The 17,216-nt window shown below is 35.7% G+C and overlaps 1 protein-coding gene across 31 annotated transcripts in view; it reads right to left on the bottom strand.

The window, feature by feature from the left end:
• The window catches only part of CLOCK (clock circadian regulator), a 142,411-nt gene that overhangs the window by 103,379 nt on the left and 21,816 nt on the right, over nt 1-17,216 (bottom strand). For 15 of the 31 annotated variants that reach the window (XM_072748957.1, XM_072748954.1, XM_072748961.1 and 12 more), the window contains exon 3: nt 3,185-3,271. The exons of the other annotated variants lie outside the window; for them this stretch is intronic. The gene's annotated coding sequence lies outside the window, so the exon portion shown is untranslated. The remainder of the gene's footprint in view (nt 1-3,184; nt 3,272-17,216) is intronic. 31 annotated transcript variants of the gene reach the window in all.

Here is a 17,216-nt window from a genome sequence, read left to right as displayed (position 1 = left end):
CAATAGATTTTTTATAACACAAGCTAAAGTGGACATTAAAGAAAGATATCAGGCAGAAGAAAATTTAACATTATACCTAAGATTCTTTCAAGTTCTAAATTCTACGAATTGGTATTTAACTATTATCTTATGATTTAAAAATTGATAAGATAATCAGCAAGAATACTGCTAATATAAAGACTTTCTTTGCATACCAGTTTTTACATTTGCAAAGTTCTATTTCATTTCATCTTCATATTACTATAAGTTTTATAAACTATTTGTAAGTCAAACTTGTTAAATCGAGTAAAGAATCAAAGAACAGGGTATCTGCATTGATGACCACATAATTAACCATAAACCACTCAACAAAAAATTACTGTTTGGAACAGTACCACATGTAAACAGAGTATGTGTGAAAGCACTTTGAAAAAAGGACAAGGACTATAAGTGTATTCTAATAAAAGTTAATAATAATTTAAAAGCAACAGTATTTGGATATAATCTCTAGGTTTTCTGATAATTGCTAATGGCATTTCTTTAAACTTTTTACTTGGAAATACTTTCAAACTTTCAGAAAAGTGTACAAATAGTTCAAAGAACTATGTATACTCTGTCCATATTTATCAATTAATTAACATTCTCATTTTTAAATCTTGTATGGATAAACATTGGAGAATAAGATATATATATATATCAGATCTTTCATCCCTAAATACATCAACATATGCCTCTTAAGAACAAAGACATTCTCTTAAATAGCCATAATATAGTTACTAACTTCAAAAAATTTAACAATCATACAAAATTTTAACTTAATATCTATTTTCCAATTTTTTTTTTTTAACTGAGCAAATGAAGTCCTCTAGGGCTTTCTTCCTCCACCAATACAGGATCCAGTCCAGAATCATGTACAGCATTTAACTATCTGATCTCTCTAGACTTATTTAATCTGGAACGGCTTTTCTCAACTAAATGTCATTTAAACTATCTGATCTTTTTTTTTTTTAAGATTTTATTTATTTATTCATAGAGACACAGAGAGAGAGAAGGAGAGAGAGAGAGAGACAGAGGGAGAAGCAGGCTCCACTCAGGGATCACACCCGGGGCTGCAGGCGGCACCAAACCGCTGCGCCACTGGGGCTGCCCTAAACTATCTGATCTTTACAAAGTGTTCTGCAGCATAAAATTTTAAAATTAGGTTCTTGACCAAACTATACAGGGAAGGTTCATTAAAAAAAGAGAGAGAGAGAGAGAGAGATTCATGTGGTGCCTACATGGCTCAGTCCATTAAACATCTGCCTTTGGCCCAGGGGTCCTGGGATAGAGCCCTGAGTCAGGCTCCAGCCTGTGGAGGGCTCCCTGCTCAGTAGGGAGCCTGCTTCTTCCTCTCCCTGCCACTCCCCCTGCTTGTTCATTCTCTCTCTGTCAAATAAATAAACCAAATCTTTAGAAAAAGGAAAAGAGAGATTCAGTAGATAAGCTGGGGAAGTTTCAGAAGACTTAAATGAGAATATATGAATCTTTCCGTTCAACAGTTGTGTGTGTGTGTGTGTGTGTGTGCGTGTGTGTATTATAACAAGGAGGCTTCTAAGTTCCTTTGAGATTCGTAATTTTGGGATGAGTGGTTTATCTTGCCTCTTAAGATTTCAAAAAGTAACAATATATATATATATAATCAACTTAGACAAATAAATCTGGCCAATGATCTGATGGCTCTCTGGAAAGAAAAAATCCAGAGAAAATTACTCTTTCCATCAAAACTCGTTCCTACAGTTTTTTTATTTTTTGGTGTGTGTTTTCTTAATTCACTCCTATACTTAACAAAAAACACCCATACCAATACACAAACCTTCAAAAACACTGGAATTATTCTGATCATAATAATAATAGATATAATAGGTACTAGAGCTACAACAGATCTTGTTTTTTTACTCAACATTGTGTGTCAACCATGTGTCAGGCCTACAATAGCTATGGCGGCATCTACTGTTTAAAAAACAGGCATGATATCTACCCTTAGGGAACCTGTAATTTAGTAAACCCAAGATCCTCGCTTTCAGATAGGAAAGGTATTATTTTTCCCTATTTTGAAAATGAAGCAACTAACACTCAACCTATAAATGCTTCTCCAACCATGAAGAGTATAGGCCAGCTACTTATCTTAAAGGGTCATATAGTAAATATTTTTGGCTTTCCAGACTGTAAGGTCTCTGATCCAACTACTGTATTTAAATTAACTCTGCCACTAAACATGAAACAGCCATATACAATATGTAAAATAAGAGTGGCTGTGTTCCAATAAAGCTTTATTCATAGATGCTGAAATTTGAATTTTGTATCATTTTCACATCACAAAATAGTATTCGTTTGAGATTTTTTTTCCCCTGTAATCATTTAAAAATATAAACACTATTCTTAGCTCATAGGTCATACAAAAAAAAGCAGCAGGCTAAATCTAGTATTTTGCAGACTACTTACTGATAGACTTGCTTATAAGCTGGAGCTGCACTGGGTGACTGGCCCTTTTTTACCTCAGTCAACTAATTCTTTATTACTAGACTTAAAATATAACATGAAACAATTCTTATTTTGCTTTTCAGTCATTTACAAATCGCCTTCCTTATCTCAGAAAAAGATGTTATAAATCTTACTTCTGAGTAGTAACTAAAAAATTTCAAGAACTGATGAAAATACTTTATATCTGCATATCAATTATCTTTCCAATCAGTAACTTTTTTTTAATTGGCATTCAATTTGCCAACATACAGCATATCACCAAGTGCTCATCCCATCAAGTGCCCCCCCCCAGTGCCCGTCACCCAGTCACCCCAACCCCCTCACCCACCTCCCTTTCCACTACCCCTTGTTTGTTTCCCAGAGTTAGGAGTCTCTCATGTTCTGTCTCCCTCACTGATATTTCCCACTCATTTTCTCTCCTTTCCCCTTTATTCCCTTTGACTATTTTTTATCAGTAACTTTTTACTCCTCAAAAAATTAAAATTCAAAGATAAATTAAGGCTATCACAGCAAGTAGAAGATCATGCTCTAAATATTTTTATAATACTTTGTCCTATGCTTCTTGCTAGGATATTGCAAACCTCACTGTATCCAATAATTATGAATTATGCAGAAAAAAAGAAAAAGAAAAAGCACGCATACCTCTGAGCTCAAAATGAAAACTGAAGGATCTAGTGAAACTCACCAAGTTCTAAAGATTCATCTAGGAAGAATGCAGAATTTTCCAAAGGCATCTTAAACTGTGACAGAATCAGCTTCTAAGTTTCAGCGGCTTTACAGGAAAAAAATAAAATAAAAATTCTGTAAAACAAGGGCAGCTGTGGAGATAATGTTAGCCAAAGCCTAAGCAACAGTATCTCTGGTATTTTTTCCCATCCATGTATACAGCATTAATTGGAACTGGAGATGCAGCAATGAACATGTCAGATCCCATCAAACTCTGTGGTAGCTCACTATGTTGGGCAACTCCAAATGGGATGAAAGGCTTTAAGAATCATGATGTTGTGAGGGGAAATCATGGCAGAAATACACACCAGTGTGGTGGGAATTGGTTAGAAATGGCCTCCCCTAAAGGAGGGGCATTTAATGCAAACATGAATAGGATCTGGCCAAATGAATACAAGGCAGGAGGGAAGAGAAAGTGTTTCATCCAAAGTGAATAGCATGTTCAAAGGGCCAGAGAGAATATGGTATTTGTGTAAATTAAGTGCAGTGTGGCTGTTCAGAGTAAGAAAAGAGATAAAAAGAATATTTTCTGAGGTGAGATGGATAAGGAAGGAAATAAGAGGTGAAGCAATTTGCCCTGAGTCAAAGACTCACACAGGGCTTTGTAAAAGGCAGAGCCCATTTTAAACCCTCACCACCTGACTGCAATATACTAGCCATTCTGAAGTTCTTTCCAGCCCACAAGCCTCAAAGGTCTGGGGGGTGGGGAGGTCCTAGGGAAGGAAGCTGAGGAAAGATGTTTGTGGAGGATGATCCTTTTAGGGAGCTTTTGCAAGGGCCTGAGGGACAACTTCCTTGGGCCAATAGCCAGCCTCTCAATGAATGAACAGATCAACTAACCATCAAGAAACTGCCTGCAGAATGATGGGAAAGAAGTCAGTCTCAGCATTATTCTCATTTGCTAATAGTTACCAAGCACTTAGCTATGTGTGAAGCCCTGTTGTAAGTGCTTTACACATGTGTTGACTAGATCCTCACAACCTCCCTATGAGGGAAGTACTTTTATTACCCTGTATTTCCAGTGTGATTTTATGAAACTATCCAATCATGGCCAGCAATTCTTATTACCAACTAAAGTTAAAATGATCAGAAACATTGACATTTCTCACCACAATATTAAATGCATTTTTGTTACTCTTCTACCAGAAAAGTACTATTTTAAATATCAATCAACAAAAATAAAAGACAACAACATTAATTTGGTTAAATTTTTCTTAAACTAGCAGTTGTATTAAGGACAGTGTTTGGGAAATTCTAGTCTCCTTATTCATTCACTCACTATGGTATGTCCTACATATCCAAATTCCTGCCCTCATGGAGTTTTAGTCATTGAAATGCAACAATGTTTGACGCTCCTGGGCAATTACATTTTTGCAGCACATCCCAAGTTATCTTTGAATGAATGAAGAACCAACAATCACACAGACAAAATGTGATGCAACAGAAAAGAATCAAAACCTGAGGAAAGTCATTTGTTAGTAAAATTATACACATGCTAAAAGAGGAAGAGAGAGTAAATAACTGTTTCACTGAGGAAAATACTCAGGAAAAATGAAAAAGAATTCTCAAAGAGAACGCAGAGAAAAAGCAGCAATCAGTGCACAGTGATGGAGGTCCTTAAGGAAATTAACAATAATGAAAATAAAAAGTGGATGAATTTTATGCAGTAGCCTTAGATTCAAGACTATAATCTAGTGATGAAAGATTAAACCTTAAATCAGCAGTCTTCACACTGGGGACCAAATGGTTTTAAGGGAATCAATTTCCAGATTCTTAATTTCCACAGTTACTAACCAGTTACTAGAATTGAAATCAAGGTCAGAACATTATACTGGCTTCTCCTTTCCTACACTCTACATTTTCTACACTTCATTTTATAATCCTCCTTCTTCTACTTTACAAGAGAAAGATCTATCTCTCACACATCTAACACCTCACTATAATGAATTACCTTGAATTGTAAAAACATCCAAAACACCGAAGAAGTAATTTGAAATACTGATATCAGGGGAATACCCTTAATGGAAGCACTGCATCTCTAGTGTGGTATTGTCTTTCCCTATCCCCTTCACTTATGTTAATTATAATACCTAACATTAGAAAGGAGATATTTTGACCCAAATGGGCTGCTACAACTTTTGGAACTGAGAATAATAAAAAAACTTTTGATTTAAAAGCTCACACAAGGGACGCCTGGGTGGCTCAGTGGTTTAGCGGCTGCCTTCCTTCACCCACAGGCGTGATCCTGGAATCCCAAGATCGAGGTCCGCGTTGGGCTCCCTGCAGGGAGCCTGCTTCTCTCTCTGCCTCTCTCTCCACGTCTCTCATGAATAAATAAATGAAATCTTAAAAAAATAATAATAAAAGCTCACACGAGAGAATCCAATGAAAACAATGATGATAAATATTGAAGAGTGCTATAATTTAGTTTATCCAGGTAAAAAGCTTAAGACTAGACTCCTTACATGACTTATCTAGAATTACTTAGAGTTCAAGATCTGTATTTTCTCCATTCTTCAAAAATCAACAAAGAAATTAGTACATTCTGTCAGCCACCTATGTCTTGTGTCCATGAATTGAAGATACTTTATATGGGTTTAAGGAGTTGAGAAAAGCCTTTACCAAAAAAAAAAAAAAAAAAAGAGAGAGAGAGAGAGAGAGAGAGAGCTTTTACTTCAGTCAAATCAATAGCATGTCTTCAAGTAAAAGTAGGACATACCAAAGTTAGTGTTTTAAATTTTTTATTGAGAAACACTTTTTCCCCCATATTCTATCATCTTATGAGATTCCATCATTCTTCTATTTTCATATCATCTCTTTAGAAGATATGGAAATAACTAATGAGTCATGATGAAATAAGACAATGTTTAAATAAAAATGAATATAATGTAAGTTAGAATAACTTTTACTAAACTTAAAAACAGCTAATTTTACCTTTGTTCAATGGAAGACCTCAAAGAAAGAATAACACTCATGAAATACTAGCCCTTAGAAAGAGCTAGAAATGCTACAAATAAATAAATACATAAATAAAAATAAAAAAGTATAAAATTAAAGCCAATGGATATTGATGGTATACTAAGGGCTAATCAAAAATTGGTAAATAAAAGAATATTAATCACATACTTTTTTGCCTATCCTGCCAAACTGTATCTTAAGGTCAAAGAGACCTGGTGAGAGCCAGTCCTTCAAAGAATCTCGGCTGGTAAGAACAGAAGAAATGACATAAAAAGATGGCCAATAATCATTAATAGATTTTAAATGATTAGGAGAAAAAGGGATAGTAAATTTCACAATGGATCATATTGCCACCAACTGTATGCACTAATCAATCTTAGCATCTCCAAAAGTGAGACAACCTGGTAGTAAGTACCTCCTGATGTAACATGTAATACATACTACTACTTATATTCTTGTTGAAACGAGTCAAAATGGGATCAAACTTTTAGATCATATATTCTTTTTTTTTTTTAATTTATTTATTTACTCATGAGAGACACAGAGAGAGAGAGAGAGAGAGAGAGTCAGAGACACAGGAAGAGGGAGAAGCAGGCTCCATGCAGAGAGCCTGATGTGGAACTCGATCCTGGGTCTCCAGGATCACACCCTGGGCTGAAGGCGGCACTAAACCACTGAGCCACCTGGGCCGCCCTAGATCATATATTCTTAACTGGAACAATGTCACACCCAAGGGGTAAAAGGATCTTAAATAATAAAAGTTTCTTAATCTCCAAAGCACAACACTATGATCTATCCCCCTGGGTCTCAGGAGGTAGACAATAAAGTAAAATAAGAAAATATTCTAAAAAGGCCCTTTAAGGGGACAATAATGAAAAAAGAAAACAAAAAGTTTATAAACACTGATTTAGATCAAACTTCCAGTTTACATTACTACCAGAAGAGAATAAATGACATCAAGAAAAAGCAATCAGACAAATCCAGAATGTGAAATACTCTATAGAACATCTGATCCAGTTCCTTCAACATGCAGGAGGAAAAAGATAAAGGCAGAAGGAGGGGAGAATCAACTATTCTAAAATTTAAAAAGACTCAAGGTCTTTAGTTTTAGAAATATACTAAAAATAATTATAGATCAGTGACATGTGGAATAATGGGAAACAGTATTAGGAAAGGATAAATGAATGACGATATAGATGAAAAAAGACCCAATTATTAAAGATGAGTGACAGAATTTCATTATTCTATTCTGTATATTGTTGTATAGTTTAAAATATTCCATTAAAACAAAATCATGAGTTGACGAAGATTTTGCTTTCTTAGGAAATTAGAGGACTATATACATACAATAAAAAACAGCAGCTAAAAAAAGAACAAAATAAATAAATATATCAGTTAACCCTGGAAGGATTAGATTATTTAGGGTACAGAAAACTCAAAAACAAAACAAAATATCCTCAAGACATTCCTGAAGAAACTGTAGTGCATGAAACAAAACCAGGATGTTATTATTTAACAAACAATAATACTGATTTCACTACACCAAGAAATGTTATAAATGCTTTACAAATATAAACTCCTTTATCCACAAACTAGATTATCTTAATTTTGGTCACATTAAGTGACCTAAGATTATTAAGTGGTAGAGCTGGGGATCTAAACCCACACAGTCTAGCAGTCTGGTTCTATTGCTTAAGCTTGTAACTACTAACACTATACCATGTTGCCTTTCAAAATGATACAAGCAGACAATAAATAAAGCTACTGGGGTATTAACAATGTGTTCACAGACATTCAGAGAAAGGCAGAAAGATATAGTTGAAGGACTCTGTCAGAATACATTAAAAAAAAACACACAGAGAGAGACAGCAAACATGACAAGAGATAAAAGACATAAAATCAATCCAGAAAACCAACATTCTGCTGGTGAGCATTTCAAAATGGGAGAACATAGAAAACCACAAAATATTACCAAATAAATAATAAAAGAAAATTTCCCATACCTGAAGGAAGACACGTGCATTTACCACAAAGGGCCTATTAACTCCAGAGAGTCCAGTTAGAAGGGCAAAAATAATTCACACCTCGACAAATACCTTTAAGATTCCAGAACTACAAAGACACTAAAACTTCCAAAGAGAGAGAAGTCATTTAGAAAGTAACAAGTCTCAGAGTAAGGTCAGACTTCACCATCTTGACCCAGAAAAAATAGAGCAAAACCCTAATATCTGAGGGAAAATTAATCTGAATCTAAATTTCTACACACAGCTGAACTATCAATTATGAGCCAGGCCAAAGCCATCTGAAGATAGCAAGAATTTATTTTAGAACCTTGCACACTAAATTATAAATACCTTGTATACTAAAGTTAATTTAGGATGAGGGAGAATGCCATGAAAGAGACCTATGTGGGACCAAGAAACAGTAAATCTAACCCAGAAATGCAGGAATATCTCTGAATGGCAGATATACAGACTTCCAAATCTATCAAGACTAAAACAGGCAGGAAAAGGGCTCTAAAAGAGAGGTCGTCTAGAAAACTAGAGATTCTATTCAACAAACAATAGAGATTATCATTCAAGCAGGAAACGTGAGGATATGGTAAAGGTATCTTTTTATCTATCAAGAAAAAATGCAACTAAAGGTCATAATGGCAAGAAGATGAACAACATAAAGCAAACTAGTAAGAATACAAAGCAAACTAGTAGTATAATGCTGAAAAACATTGATACCAAATATTTTTTTGGAGCTCCATTAGCATTGTGATCTTGGACCTACTGAAAATAAAACTTAACACTAATTCAATACAGTTTACTGTATTTAGCTTTTCAAATCAACCTGATAAACCCAAATTCTTCTCATTACAGAACGTAAATGTTACATTATAAACCTACTTAAATACTGAAGAGAAGACAGGAATGGAAATGAAAGAGTAGAAGACACATGATGAAGAAAATGATAAAAGTCTTGGTGTTCTTTTTTTACCATTATTTAAAGATTTTATTTTTATGGAATCTCTACACCCAATGTGGGGCTCAAAATTACAGCCCCAAGATCTAAAGTTACACGCTCTACCAACTGAGCCAGCCAGGTACCCAAAACGTCATAGTGTTATCTTACATGGTAGGGATTTAAAATACAATTATCTAAGGAATCTAAATATTTACAATTTCAAAAATATTAATAAAATAACACAGTAACTTTTAAACTTGGAATGCAGAGAGAAAAGAGGAGATTAAAAACTGAATAGGTAAGCTAAATTTTCATCTTTTTCAGTAGGAAGTGAAGAGACATAATTGAAACTGAATTAATCAAGAAATTAAAGCAGATCCCAAAGGAAGAAAAAACCTTGGCACTATATGGTTTCACAGGAAAATTCTCTAAAGCATTTAAAGTTCCTCAAACTCTTCCAAAGAATTAAAGAGAACATTTCCAAACTCCTCCTATAAGGCCAACATTATCCTGGTATCAGAAGAAGACACAAGAAAACTACAGAGTAATATCCCTGATGAAGACGGACACAAAAATTCTCAACAAAATACTAAGAAACCAAATTCAACAGTACATTAAAAAGATTATGAACTATGATCAAGTGGTATGTATACCTAGAATGCAAGGATGGTTCAACATATGAAACTCTATCAGTATAATACACCACATTAAGAGAATGAAGGGAAAAAACACATGAACATTTCAATTGATGCAGATAAAGCATCAAACAAAATTAAACACCCTTTCTTAATAAACATACTCAATAAGCCAAATAGAACTACCTCAAAATAGGATGACTGGGTGGCTCTGTGATTGAGCATCTGCCTTTGGCTCAGGGCATGATCCCAGGGTCCTGGGATCAAGTCCTGCATTGGGTTCTCCACAGGGAGCCTCCTTCTCCCTCTGCCTATGTCTCTGCCTCTGTGTCTCTTTAACGAATAAATAAATAAAATCTTTAAAAATTAAAAAAAGAACTGCCTCAATATAATAAAGGCCTTATATATGAAATGCCCATAGCTAACATCATACTCAACAATGAAAAACTGAAAGCTAAAAAAAGAAAAAGAAAAAAGAAAAACTAAAAGCTTTTCCTCTAAGATTAGGAAAAAGGCAAGGATGCCCACTTTCATCACTTCTATTCAATAGAGTGCTAGAAGTCCTAGCTAGAGCAATTATCAGGCAAGACAAAGAAATAAAAGGCATCTAAACAGGGAAGGAAGAAGTAAAAATTTATCTTTTCATAGATGACATGTATGTATAAAACCTTAATGATTCTATATCCATCAAAAAATGTTAAAACCAATAAATGATTTCAGCAAAACTGTATAATATAAAACTAACAAAAATCAGGGTTTTTTCTACACACTAATAATGAGTAATTTGAAAAGGAAATTAAGAAAACTGTGTTTATAATAGCAGCAAAACATAAAACACTTAGAAATAAACCAAAAAAAAAAAAAAAAAAGAAAAGAAAAAGAAAGAAACTTAACCAACTTGGTGAAAAACTTGTACACTGACAACTACAAAACACAGCTAAAGGAAATAAAAGGCACAAACAGATATTCTGTATGCATGAATTGCTTCCTATGGCTAGTGGCTTCTATTGCTCAGCAGTTAGAATACTTCTATCACCAGAGAAAGTGCCGTAAAACAATCCTGGTAGAAATTACAGTGTAACAAAACTAGAAAATTAACAATTAAAATGTTTAAAAGACTACCTTGTAAATAACTGTGTGCCTGTTTTTACTTCTTTGTGTTCTATTTTTCACAACCCTTGCTATTTCTTTGTTGCTATACTGTTTGTGCTTATTTTGTCTATAAAGTTTCTTTCCATTTACTAAAATAAGTTTTATTTGGACTCATTTGCTTTTTTGCATGTTACTCTTCTATCCATTTCTCTCTTTTTTTGGCTAAGTTTTACTTAGAGCCTGTGCCAATTTTTTTTTAATTTCACATTACTTTAAAAAAAAATAGGAACTTGCATTAGTTTTCTACGGCTGCCAAAATAAAGGACTACAAACTGGGTGGCTTAAAAGAACAAATACTTATTCCCTCACAGGTGAGGTATGTGCCTTCTATACCTAATTTAAGAGTTTTTATCATGAAAGAATAACTTTATAAAATGCTTTTTCTGAAACTATTCAATAATCAATTATTTTTATTTTTCATTCTATTAATGTTGTGTATCACATTCACTGACTTGTGTATGTTGAAGCATCCTTGTACCCCAAGGATGTATCACACTTGATCATTGTGTATGAACCTCTTAATATGCCACTGGATTCAGTTTGCTAGGATTCTGTTGAGAATTTCTGCATCTATATTCTTCAGGAATACTGGCCTCCAATTATCTTATAGTATCCTAATCTGGCTATGGTATCAGGATAATGACTATCTTATAAAATGAGTTTGGGAGTGCTCCCTCCTCTTTTATTTTTTTGGAAAAGTCTAAGACTGGTGTTAATTATTCTTCAGATGTTTGATAAAACTCACCAGTGGAACCTGATGCTGTGCTTTTCTTTATTGGCAGGTTTTTGATTACTATTTCAGTCTCCTTAGTTTCTACTTCATTATTCAATCCTTGGTATGTCATATCTTTCTAGGAACTTACCCATTTCTTTTAGGCTAATTTGTTGGCATATAATTGTTTATAGTAGGCTCATGATCCTTTCCATTTCTGTTCTCTCAGGTGTAATACTCCTTTCATTTCTGATTTTGAGTCTTTTTATTCTTAGTCTAGCTAAGGGCCTGTCAAGTCTATCTTTTTCAAAAAACCAATTATTCAGGGCACCTGGTTGGCCCAGTCAGGTAAGCATCTGCCTTTGGCTCAAGTCATAATCCCAGAGTGCTAGGATGGAGCCCCACATCAGGCTCCCTGCTCAGCAGGGAGTCTGCTTCTCCCTCAACCCCTCACCCCACTCTCGTGCTCCCTCTCTCTCAAATAAATAAAATCTTTAAAAAAAATAGCTATTTTTTTGAAGAAGGAAGCTAATTCCTTCATCTTTTACATTGCTGTCCCAGTCTCTATTTCATTTAGCTCTGCTCTCATCTTCCTTCTGCTAACTTTGAGTGTATTCTTTTTCTAGTTCCTTAACATGTAGTGTAGTTCCTTAACCTAAGGTATTTATCACTATGAACTTCCCTCTAAAAACTGCTTTTGCTACATCCACGTGTTTTGGTATCTTGGGTCTCCACTTTTAAGTAATAGTTTATTCTTGAGGGCAGCCCCGGTGGCTCAGGGGTTTAGTGCTGCCTTCGGCCCAGGGTGTAATCCTGGAGACCCAGGATCGAGTTCCACGTCGGGCTCCCAGCATGGAGCCTGCTTCTCCCTCTGCCTGTGCCTGTGTGTGTGTGTGTGTGTCTTTCATTACTAAATAAATCTTAAAAAAAAAAAAAAAAGTTTATTCTTGAACACCACAGATTTGAACTGCACAGGTCTATTTACACATGGGTTATTTTTAAATATATACAGTACTATAAATTTTCCCTATAATTTTCTTAATTTTTTTTCTCTAGTTTATTATAACAATATAAACGTGTTGTATGTAACACATGTAACACACAAAATATGTTTTAATCAATGGCTTATGTTGACCAAAAAGCCTTCCAGTCAACAGTAGACTCAGTAATGGTTTTAGGAAGCCAAAATTTATACACAGATTTTTGACTATGTGACTACATGGAATTTTCAACCCTACATTGTTCAAGGATCAACTGTATTTTCACTACCCTTTCACTTGCTTCAACCCACTGATTGTTCAGGTGGGTATTACCACACCACTGAGAATTTTCCAGTTTTTCTCCTATTGTTTCTAGTTTCATACCACCATAGTTGGAAAAGATACTTGATATAAAATCAATCTTCCTACATTTGCTAAGGCAATTGTGACTTAAGATATGCTCTATCCTATAGAGTGTTCCATGTACACTTGAGAAAAATGTATTCTGCTGCTGCTGGGTAGAATGTTCTCTTCTATGTATAGGTATATTTCATGTCCAGTGTTTCCTTATTTTCTGTCAAGATGATCTATCTACTGTTGAAAATGGGATATTCAAGTCCCCTACTATTATTGTATTATGGTCTATTTCTCCCCTGATCATCTGTTATATCCTCTTAATGAGTTAACTCCTTTTTCATTTTATAATGACTGTGTGTCTTGATACAGTTTTTAACTTAAAATCTATTTTTTACTTAAAATCTATATTTGGTATAGCTACCACTGCTCTCTTTGGTTTCCATTTGCATAGATTATCTTTTTCCATCCCTTAATTTGAACCTGTACGTGTCCTTAAAGCCAAAATGAGTCTCTGGTGGGCAGCCTATATATAGTTGGTTCTTGTTTTTTTGTTTTGTTTTTTTTTTTTTTTTTAATTAATTTTTATTGGTGTTCAATTTACCAACATACAGAAAAACACCCAGTGCTCATCCCGTCAAGTGTCCACCTCAGTGCCCGTCACCCATTCCCCTCCAACACCCGCCCTCCTCCCCCCTTCCACCACCCCTAGTTCGTTTCCCCGAGTTAGGAGTCTTTATGTTCTGTCTCCCTTCCTGATATTTCCCAACATTCCTTCTCCCTTCCTTTATATTCCCTTTCACTATTATTTATATTCCCCAAATGAATGAGAACATACACTGCTTGTCCTTCTCCGATTGACTTATTTCACTCAGCATAATACCCTCCAGGTCCATCCACGGTGAAGCAAATGGTGGGTATCTGTTGTTTCTAATTGCTGAGTAATATTCCATTGTATACATAAACCACATCTTCTTTATCCATTCATCTTTCGATGGACACCGAGGCTCCTTCCACAGTTTGGCTATTGTGGACATTGCTGATAGAAACATCGGGGTGCAGGTGTCCCGACGTTTCATTGCATCTGAATCTTTGGGGTAAATCCCCAACAGTGCAATTGCTGGGTCGTAGGGCAGGTCTATTTTTAACTCTTTGAGGAACCTCCACACAGTTTTCCAGAGTGGCTGCACCAGTTCACATTCCCACCAACAGTGTAAGAGGGTTCCCTTTTCTCCGCATCCTCTCCAACATTTGTGGTTCCCTGCCTTGTTAATTTTCCCCATTCTCACTGGTGTGAGGCGGTATCTCATTGTGGTTTTGATTTGTATTTCCCTGATGGCAAGTGATACAGAGCATTTTCTCATGTGCATGTTGGCCATGTCCATGTCTTCCTCTGTGAGATTTCTCTTCATGTCTTTTGCCCATTTCATGATTGGATTGTTTGTTTCTTTGGTGTTGAGTTTAATAAGTTCTTTATAGATTTTGGAAACTAGCCCTTTATCTGATATGTCGTTTGCAAATATCTTCTCCCATTCTGTAGGTTGTCTTTTAGTTTTGTTGACTGTATCCTTTGCTGTGCAAAAGCTTCTTATCTTGATGAAGTCCCAATAGTTCATTTTTGCTTTTGTTTCTTTTGCCTTTGTGCATGTATCTTGCAAGAAGTTACTGTGGCCGAGTTCAAAAAGGGTGTTGCCTGTGTTCTCCTCTAGGATTTTGATGGACTCTTGTCTCACATTTAGATCTCTCATCCATTTTGAGTTTATATTTGTGTATGGTGAAAGAGAGTGGTCCAGTTTCATTCTTCTGCATGTGGATGTCCAATTTTCCCAACACCATTTATTGAAGAGACTGTCTTTCTTCCAATGGATAGTCTTTCCTCCTTTATCGAATATTAGATGACCATACATTTCAGGGTCCACTTCTGGGTTCTCTATTCTGTTCCATTGATCTGTGTGTCTGTTTTTGTGCCAGTATCACACTGTCTTGATGACCACAGCTTTGTAGTACAACCTGAAATCTGGCATTGTGATGCCCCCAGCTATGGTTTTCTTTTTTAAAATTCCCCTGGCTATTCGGGGTCTTTTCTGATTCCACACAAATCTTAAAATAATTTGTTCTAACTCTCTGAAGAAAGTCCATGGTATTTTGATAGGGATTGCATTAAACGTGTAAATTGCCCTGGGTAACTGACATTTTCACAATATTAATTCTGCCAATCCATGAGCATGGAATATTTTTCCATCTCTTTGTGTCTTCCTCAATTTCTTTCAGAAGTGTTCTATAGTTTTTAGGGTATAGATCCTTCACCTCTTTGGTTAGGTTTATTCCTAGGTATCTTATGCTTTTGGGTGCAATTGTAAATGGGATTGACTCCTTAATTTCTCTTTCTTCAGTATCATTGTTAGTGTATAGAAATGCCATTGATTTCTGGGCATTGATTTTGTATCCTGCCACGCTACCAAATTGCTGTATGAGTTCTAGCAATCTTGGGGTGGAGGCTTTTGGGTTTTCTATGTAGAGTATCATGTCATCGGCGAAGAGGGAGAGTTTGACTTCTTCTTTGCCAATTTGAATGCCTTTAATGTCTTTTTGTTGTCTGATTGCTGAGGCGAGGACTTCCAGAACTATATTGAACAGCAGTGGTGAGAGTGGACATCCCTGTCTTGTTCCTGATCTTAGGGGAAAGGCTCCCAGTGCTTCCCCATTGAGAATGATATTTGCTGTGGGCTTTTCATAAATGGCTTTTAAGATGTCGAGGAAAGTTCCCTCTATCCCAACACTCTGAAGTGTTTTGATCAGGAATGGATGCTGTATTTTGTCAAATGCTTTCTCTGCATCCAATGAGAGGATCATATGGTTCTTGGTTTTTCTCTTGCTGATATGATGAATCACATTGATTGTTTTACGAGTGTTGAACCAGCCTTGTGTCCCGGGGATAAATCCTACTTGGTCATGGTGAATAATTTTCTTAATGTGTTGTTGGATCCTATTAGCTAGTATCTTGTTGAGAATTTTTGCATCCATGTTCATCAGGGATATTGGTCTGTAATTCTCCTTTTTGGTGGGGTCTTTGTCTGGTTTCGGAATTAAGGTGATGCTGGCCTCATAGAACGAATTTGGAAGTACTCCATCTCTTTCTATCTTTCCAAACAGCTTTAGTAGAATAGGTATGATTTCTTCTTTAAACGTTTGATAGAATTCCCCTGGGAAGCCATCTGGCCCTGGAGTCTTGTGTCTCGGGAGGTTTTTGATGACTGCTTCAATTTCCTCCATGGTTATTGGCCTGTTCAGGTTTTCTATTTCTTCCTGCTCCAGTTTTGGTAGTTTGTGGCTTTCCAGGAATGCATCCATTTCTTCTAGATTTCCTAATTTATTGGCATACAGTTGTTCATAATATGTTTTTAGAATCGTTTGTATTTCCTTGGTGTTGGTAGTGATCTCTCCTTTCTCATTCATGATTTTATTAATTTGAGTCTTCTCTCTCTTCTTTTTAATAAGGTTCGCTAATGGTTTATCTATCTTATTAATTCTTTCAAAGAACCAACTCCTGGTTCTGTTGATCTGTTCCACAGTTCTTTTGGTCTCGATATCATTGAGTTCTGCTCGAATTTTAATTAACTGTCTTCTTCTGCTGGGGGTGGGGTCCATTTGTTGCTTTTTCTCTAGTTCCTTTATGCGTAAGGTGAGCTTTTGAATTTGAGTTCTTTCCAGTTTTTGAATGGATGCTTGTATTGCGATGTATTTCCCCCCTCAGGACTGCTTTTGCTGCGTCCCAAAGATTTTGAACGGTTGTATCTTCATTCTCATTAGTTTCCATGAATCTTCTCAATTCTTCCTTAATTTCCTGGTTGACCTTTTCATCTTTTAGCAGGATGGTCCTTAACCTCCATGTGTTTGTGGTCCTTCCAAACTTCTTGTTGTGATTCAGTTCTAATTTCAAGGCATTATGGTCTGAGAATATACAGGGGACTATCCCGATCTTTTGGTATCGGTTCAGACCCGATTTGTGACCCAGTATGTGGTCTATTCTGGAGAAAGTTCCATGTGCACTTGGGAAGAATGTGTATTCAGTTGAGTTTGGATGTAAAGTTCTGTAGATATCTGTGAAATCCATCTGGTCCAGTGTATCATTTAAAGCTCTCGTTTCTTTGGATATGTTGTGCTTAGAAGACCTATCTAGTATAGAAAGAGCTAGATTGAAATCACCAAGTATAAGTGTATTATTATCAAAGTATTTCTTCAGTTTGG

The sequence above is a fragment of the Vulpes vulpes genome, chromosome 2 (assembly GCF_048418805.1).
Source record: "Vulpes vulpes isolate BD-2025 chromosome 2, VulVul3, whole genome shotgun sequence".
NCBI lineage: Eukaryota > Metazoa > Chordata > Mammalia > Carnivora > Canidae > Vulpes > Vulpes vulpes.
This window is presented reverse-complemented; position numbering and strand designations above follow the sequence as displayed.